A 7,002-nucleotide genomic window follows, 5' to 3' on the forward strand; every position below is an offset into this window, starting at 1 on the left:
AAAAACTGCTGATCTCTGGGGAAAAGAAATTTCTTCACAAAAAGCAATTTTAGTTCCTAATACTCTAAGGTTAAGAAAAAATATTATACAAATATTAAAAAATCAGAGTCATTTAAAAACTATATGATTACATTTTAGACAATGTGGTTTGAACTACTATCACGAAAGATGTGAAAACTACATTCTTACACTTTCTCACACTCCCTGATTTCTGTAATACATCACAGAATTATTTTTATATTGTCAAGATTTATAACATTTACACTGTTTTACAACCATAATTCTCAGATTTTAATTCTTAGTTTATACTTAAATGAATCCATCACCCACACCAATCCTTTTACAAATGGCTTCAGCAGTCCTGAATTGTGTACCCCCACACTTTACAGACAGTAATAAGTCAAACGCTTTAAATTAATGGGAGTAGTAGGTCTTATTACAATGAATATATGGAATCTAAATGAATATAATCTAAATGAACAGAAATCTAAATGGAATCTAAATCCTTAAGAATACAATGATTTAGAATTCTGGCGTAACATAAAAAATTATGATCACCATGATTTAGAATTCTGGCATAGTCACAAGAAATAAACAGCATTTACAGACAATAATTTACATAGTAAGTCATAAAATCAGTCCAACAAATGGACTTGGCCTCCATTCATTAATAATCTAATGCCAGAAACAATTTCAAAGTTACACCAAAGAATCAATATTTCCTGGCTGTTATGACCATCAAGAGATATACTTCTAATAAGAATATTCAGTAAGCTGATTATTGATTTAAAAAAAAGCAAAAAACCTGTAAGGTAAGGAGGAGGAAAGGCATTAGAGCTTTCCAAGGGTCTTCTGTGTTGTGGGCATGCTATCTCTTTTCTCAGTTCAACACTTTCCTGAAGGCCTATTCAATGCCAAGCGCTAAGCTAGGTTTTGTAGACCAAAAATGATTAAGATTAAAGTTCCTACTATTAAAAGGCTTAGAATCACTTAATAGTCTCTGGGGTAGAAATTATCATCCTCATTTTTCAGACAAGGAAAATGACAACTCAGTAGTTTCTTGCTGAAGTTATAAAGCTATTAAGTGCTGGAGGGTCTACGTGACTGAAAGATCCATGCTCCAAAATGGTCTTCTAAGTAAGAACCACTTCGGATGCTTACTAAAATATAGATTCCCAGGCCCCTCTCCCCGGACATAGTGTTTCAGAAGATCTGAAATGGGGCCCAGGGAATCTGCATTTTCACAAATATCACAGGCGATTATTACAATCAGGATAAATTTGGTAAAGAACACCATACATGGTGACTTCATTGCAAAGAGGTTCAACTAGATCCCTCAGAACAGGTACAGGCAAGTTCTGCTTTTTTTCTAAACTCTCCAGAAAGCTCAGAGTTCACTTCCAAAAGTCCCAAATGAATCACGTCACCCAGAGGAAAACAGAATGTTTTCGACATATGTATTCAGATTAAAACGTGTTCTTGCCAATCCCCGGAGATCCAGACTGCTGTGGCCCTGGGCAATTCTCTGGCATCACGACCGGATAGCACTCAAAAAATGACACAGCACCACCCCTTCCCTCATCTTCCTCTGGTGCTGATTCATTTTGGATGTGCAAAACTTGGAGAAAGGGCTGCCGAACACAGATCTCAGAACTTCAGAGCTGAATGGGAACTTCTACACGGCTGAGGTTACAGTCAGTCTGGAATCGATACTCGAATCTAGAATCTAGACTTCCAGAATCCCCGCCCTGAGCTTTTCCCTACACCACACCACACCTGACCTCAGAAGGGCTCTGAAGCTCCAGCAGGCAGGGGCGTGAAGGGCAGGGGTGCCGGATCCCGATGAGGGGCGAGGAGCAGCAGAGGAGTCTGTGGTCCCTGCCCGGGAGGCGGGGGCTGCAAACCCACCTCCCCCGCGAGGCTGCTGGGCCCAGTCACCTGGCAAACTAGCACGAACGCAAACCAGGATGACTGTTCCAAATTTTTTACAAGTGTCAGGAGAAAGCCACCAGGGAAGAGGGAACAGGGAAGTCCCCTCCCGGAGGCCCAATTCCGAAGAGGACGACCCGCCAAGTTTGAGGGGGGCCAGGCTGGGGATGCCACGCGCCCCCCCTTCCCCTGCCTCGAGCCTCCCGGTACCCCAGTTCGTCCCGGGTCCCGCGTCCCCAAATACGCAAAAAGCCTACCAGAGAGGGCAATGGCCAGCCGGCTCCTCGCCCGACTCCCTTTCTTGGTCCACACCCCTGGACTCACCGGCCGAACACCAGCTCTTCCGACGCTGGAACAGCGGGAACAACCAACACCCAGTAACCCCGAGCGACCCCAGCCGGCGAGTAGAGCGCAAAGCCCAGGGACCCGGATGCAAACCGCGGCGCAGAAGGGACGGCAGCGCGGCCTGGCGGGTGCTGCGCACGCGCGTGCCTGGGGCTCGCTGGGGATGAGCCGCGTAGAGGTTGGTTGGAGTCCCTGCAGCAGGAAGCGTCTCCAACGTGGGAGTCTCCAGTGCGTGGGCTATCATCTTGCCCCTACTCTTTTTTCACCTCTTAGAAGTTGAATTGAGGTCGATTCTTTGGGTTTATGAAATTTAGCATGTGGGACTGCAATGCTCATACGTAAGCATTAATTTAGTTGTTGCTTGTAATGGCAATATGCGTTCTCTCTCTCTCTACCCCAAGCTATTGAATGCCTCCTTTTTTTTGTTGTTGTGGTAACATTGGTTTTAACGTTATATAAATTTCAGGTGTACGTCATTATACTTCTGTTTCTGCATAGATTACATCGTGGTCTCATGTTCACCACCCAAATACTAATTACAGTCCATCACTACACACATGTGCCTAATTATCCCTTCTGCCCTCCTCCCCCCCTCCTCCCCTCTGGTAACCACCAATCCAATCTCTGTCTCTATGTGTTTGTTTGTTGGTGTTATTATCTACTACTTAATCGGTGAGGTTGTCTGGTATTTGACCTTCTCCCTCTGACTTATTTCACTTTGCATAATACACTTAATGTCCATCCATGTTGTCACAAATGGCTGGATTTCATCGTTTCTTATGGCTGAGTAGTATTGAATGTCTACTTTGTAAGCAGTGACAGCTAAGCGCTTATCAATAAGCTCCTGAAACAAAGGTTTGTTACGTGCTGCGGAAAGGCAAAGTGTATGCTGCGGGAAACCTTGGAGCCACTTAGTAAGAGTAAACTAGAAGGAGGTGTTAGTGGGGTATAGACTCGTGCTGAATGAGTCTAAGGAGTAGAGGAAGCAGAATCACAGATCTTTATTCAGGAGGGAGAAGGAAGGAAGCATGGCTGGGGAAGTTGTTGTTGACAAAGCAGCCGTCACTCCAAAGAAGAGTCACTATGTCCCATTAGAAACACTATTTAGAGTTCTGTTAGAAACAATACAATCTGACTACCAGCATGGCCTGACAGACAGACTCAAAGTGCTGTTTCCTTGGACACTACGGAGTTAAGATAAATGTGACACGTAGTGTCCCCAAACTCCTTATCCGAAGTTCTGCACCTGAGTTGTAAATCCAGCCTGCTTCTCTGAGTCAAATGGCCCCTTTTGCTTGCATTCTTTACGCAAGAGTAGGAGGCTCTATTCTCAATGATATAACTTCAAACAGCAAAGTTTCTCATAAACTGATATTAGAGGACAAGGTTTCTTAGCACTATAGCCTTAAGTTAGTTTACAAAAGCACTAACACCATCCCAGTACTGTAATTTATCGTCTAACAAAAACCTATTGTGCATCTACTGGGGTCAAAAAGATCTGCAAATAATAAAAAGAGCTTTTCAGGGAATATTATTGGATTATAGAGGGATATTAGTAAAATGTATTCTTTCTCATAACCCTGTTATGTAAAACAGGCACACAGTCCTTGCCCTCAGTGAACTGAGAGTGTTATGGGGATACAGACATCACCTAGTAAATCCTAAGAAGGCAAAGTCGTCTCAGTCGGGACTATCTCTAATTGAGATAGTCCTTTATGTTTGGAGATGACCTGAGCATAGAAAGGACCTGTGTCTCGTCCTCTAAATAGAGCCCCAAGGAAGGGCAAGATTCACAGAAAGTTTCTCTGAACCAAAGTTTTGGATGGAGAGTTTGGTAGGAAAGTTTTAACAGGCTGTCACCCAGGGAAGGTGACAGATTTACAGAGGCATAGGAGCAGTACAGTGGAGGTGGCTATGGAGGTGATAGGAAAATATGCCTGATGATAGCCCTGATCTACTGCACATTACAGAGAGAAGCATCAGACAGCAGTCATACCCTGTGATCTGAGTAGCTGACATAGAGCCGAAGTTAGCCGACAGAGAGCCTGAAGTCGTTTCAGTCAAAATGGATCATTCAAATGGAGGCCAATGGACAAAAGATGTTTCAGCAGATACCAATGGGGATATATCCTGAAGACTAGAAACACACAGGAAGAGATTCCTCTTCATTGCAGTGGATGTTGACCCCAGAACAGATGCCTCTGCTGATGTAGGTAACTACAGTAGCCTCCTTATTACCTTAGATGCTATCCTGAGCTGAAGGTGAGGAAGAAGGATACTCAGAAAGGACAGAATTTGCATTTGAAATGACTAAGAAAACACTAAAACAATTAAATGAACCTGAAAATAACTGATGTAAGTTTCCTGCTCTCATGAGAATGGGGCTTGAGGAAAGATTTAAGTAAAAATTATATTAAAGATCTATATTATATAGAGTTATTACAGAAAAAAACGAGCAGATTGGAATACATGGCCTATGAAATTTCTGTATGCTGCACAATGTTTTAGCGAGATATACTGTGATGAGATTTGTATGTAAAAGAAGAATCACCCTGTCTGCCTGTAAAGAACAGACTGAAGTTGGATCAGGAGTAGATCAGGGTAAGCTGGATTTTGGCAGAAACAGAATACAGAGGAGGACCCTCTAAGCCCAGAAAATAGCTTGCACAAGGTATGCAGGTGGGAAAGTAAAAGACATACCTATGGGATTTCTGAGTGACTCATGTGGCTAAGCGTAGGATGTATTTCAAAAACTAGCAGAAATTGAGTCTGGAAAGACAGATCCAGGTGAAATGAAGTACCTTGTAGGCTATGCATATAAAGTTAGACTTTATATTGTAGGCTAAAGAGAACCACTTAAGCTTTATGAATGCAATAAGAGACTAGCAGATTGTGTTTTAGGAAGAAGGAGGTAGAATGGGTGGGGATTGTGATACTGGCCCAAGACAGGGTTGACATGAGGGAAGCTGTGTTGTAGAAAAGAAACCCGACTGTAGCTTTGAATGACCTCTGACTGACTAACCCAGCTGGATATGCACCCTCCAGGAGATCTAACTGCTCTGTAGATTTTACAACTCCTGCTTGTGCATGTACCTTCCAGCTGCGATAAGATGATAACTTTGTTCTTTTGAGTTCCTTAGGAATGTGATGACCCCTGAACAGAGAGTCTACACTGATAGCCATCATCGATGAAAAGTGAAAGATTTGGTGTGGTGACTCCCAGTCTGTAACGCCAGAAGATCAACATTCCTAACCTCCTCCCTTATAACCCATAGGCCTATATAACTGCTGTAAGATTTTGTGCCCCCTTAAGATGGTTCTTTCAGACATGAGTCAGTCATTTTCCCCCTTGCTAGCAAGCTGTAATAAAAAGTCCTTTCTTTCCTACCACCTTGCCTCTTGACTATTGGCATGCCTTGCGGCGGGCAGACGAACCCCCTTTTTGGGCAGTAACAATTGTATTATAGCAGCAAAAATCCAGACACAGAAAGACTCTAGGCTCATTTTGTATTTTCCCTGCCCCAGCCCTAGTATCAGGCATTTCACTATTGGCTGATAGCTTTTTTTTTTTTTTTTAACCAAGAAAGGATGTTAGGTTTTACTAAACATTTTCCATACATCTATTTAAATGATGATATGGCTTTCCCTTTTAGTCTGTTGGTGAATTACAGTGATTGATTTTTGAATGTTAAATACACCTGGCATTGCTGAGGTACACCTAACTTGGGCATGTTTTTTCTTGGTCGTAGTCATGGTCTTTCAGCCTGTAGCAGCTAAACATTTGCCTGTAAAGTTTTTGACAAGTGCCCTTTTCCCCTGGGAGTGGCTTTAGCCCTAGGCAAGAGTTCAGAGTTGAACAAAACAAAGACAAGCATTTTACTGGTTTCTTTGAGTGTTCTTTTATCTTAAACAGAGGGGAATGAGGGTTTGAAAGTGCTGCAACCTGGTTTTGCTCCCTATAGTACTGGGAAGGTAGGCTGTTTTTTGTTTTTATTTTTGAGACTACCATTGATCTGGGAGCAGGAGATGGGACTAGGGTAAAACACCACAAAACTCACTGTTCTTACTATTATTCAGCTAATTATCCTGAATAAGCCCTCTCCAAGTTGCTGGAAGTCTTTCATTAATCTCTAGAGTTTTCAGAAAGTTGATTTTGATAATTTGCCAGTTTTCTCCTTGCTTTTAGGGGGGCTGATTTTTGGATATCTTTACCCTCTCACTTTTGCTGATGTCCTCAATTGATTACTTTTTGAGAGAGCTTTGATAGTTTGTCTCTCAAGGAACTTTTAAATTTCTGTTGCCAAAATTATTGGCATAACATTGCTTATAATATTTCTTTGTTATCTGTGCAATCCACAGTGATCTCGCCTCTCTAATTTCTGATTTGGTAATTTGTATCTTTATTTTTTCTCCTTAATCACTGTGGTTAGATGTTTATCAATTTAATTGATCTTCTCAAAGAACCAAATTTTGGATTAGTTGTTTTGCATTGCTTTCTGTTTTCTATTTCCTTGATTTCTACTCTAATCTTTATTTCCCTAGGTCTGCTTACTTTGGGTTGAATTTTCACTTCTTTTTGTAGTTTCTTAAAGTGGAAGCTGAGATCATTGTTTTGCAGCATTTGTTATTTTCTCATATAGACTTGTAGTGCTACATATTTCCCTCAGAACTGCATTAGTGGCGTCCAACAAATTTTGATATCTTGTCTTTTCATTTTCATTCAGCAGA

At 41.9% G+C, this 7,002-nt stretch overlaps 1 protein-coding gene and 1 long non-coding RNA gene across 6 annotated transcripts in view; one reads left to right on the forward strand and one right to left on the reverse strand.

Annotated features, from left to right (window-relative positions):
- The window catches only part of GNPDA2 (glucosamine-6-phosphate deaminase 2), a 40,876-nt gene extending 38,527 nt beyond the window's left edge, over positions 1–2,349 (reverse strand). For 4 of the 5 annotated variants that reach the window (XM_087434261.1, XM_087434260.1, XM_087434262.1 and 1 more), the window contains exon 1: positions 2,187–2,311. The gene's annotated coding sequence lies outside the window, so the exon portion shown is untranslated. Of the gene's footprint in view, positions 1–2,186 lie in introns of all 5 variants that reach the window. The other variant, XM_004419025.3, reaches the window with a different exon arrangement.
- Positions 2,350–2,505: 156 nt separating this feature from the next.
- LOC147916433 (uncharacterized) lies at positions 2,506–5,822 on the forward strand. Its single transcript, XR_015552988.1, has 3 exons — positions 2,506–2,612; positions 4,245–4,483; positions 5,415–5,822. It is a non-coding gene; the product is annotated as an uncharacterized LOC147916433 (long non-coding RNA).
- Positions 5,823–7,002: the final 1,180 nt, after the last annotated feature.

This window comes from Ceratotherium simum, chromosome 8 (assembly GCF_057802395.1).
Source record: "Ceratotherium simum simum isolate JZ-2026a chromosome 8, ASM5780239v1, whole genome shotgun sequence".
Taxonomy (NCBI): Eukaryota; Metazoa; Chordata; class Mammalia; order Perissodactyla; family Rhinocerotidae; genus Ceratotherium; species Ceratotherium simum.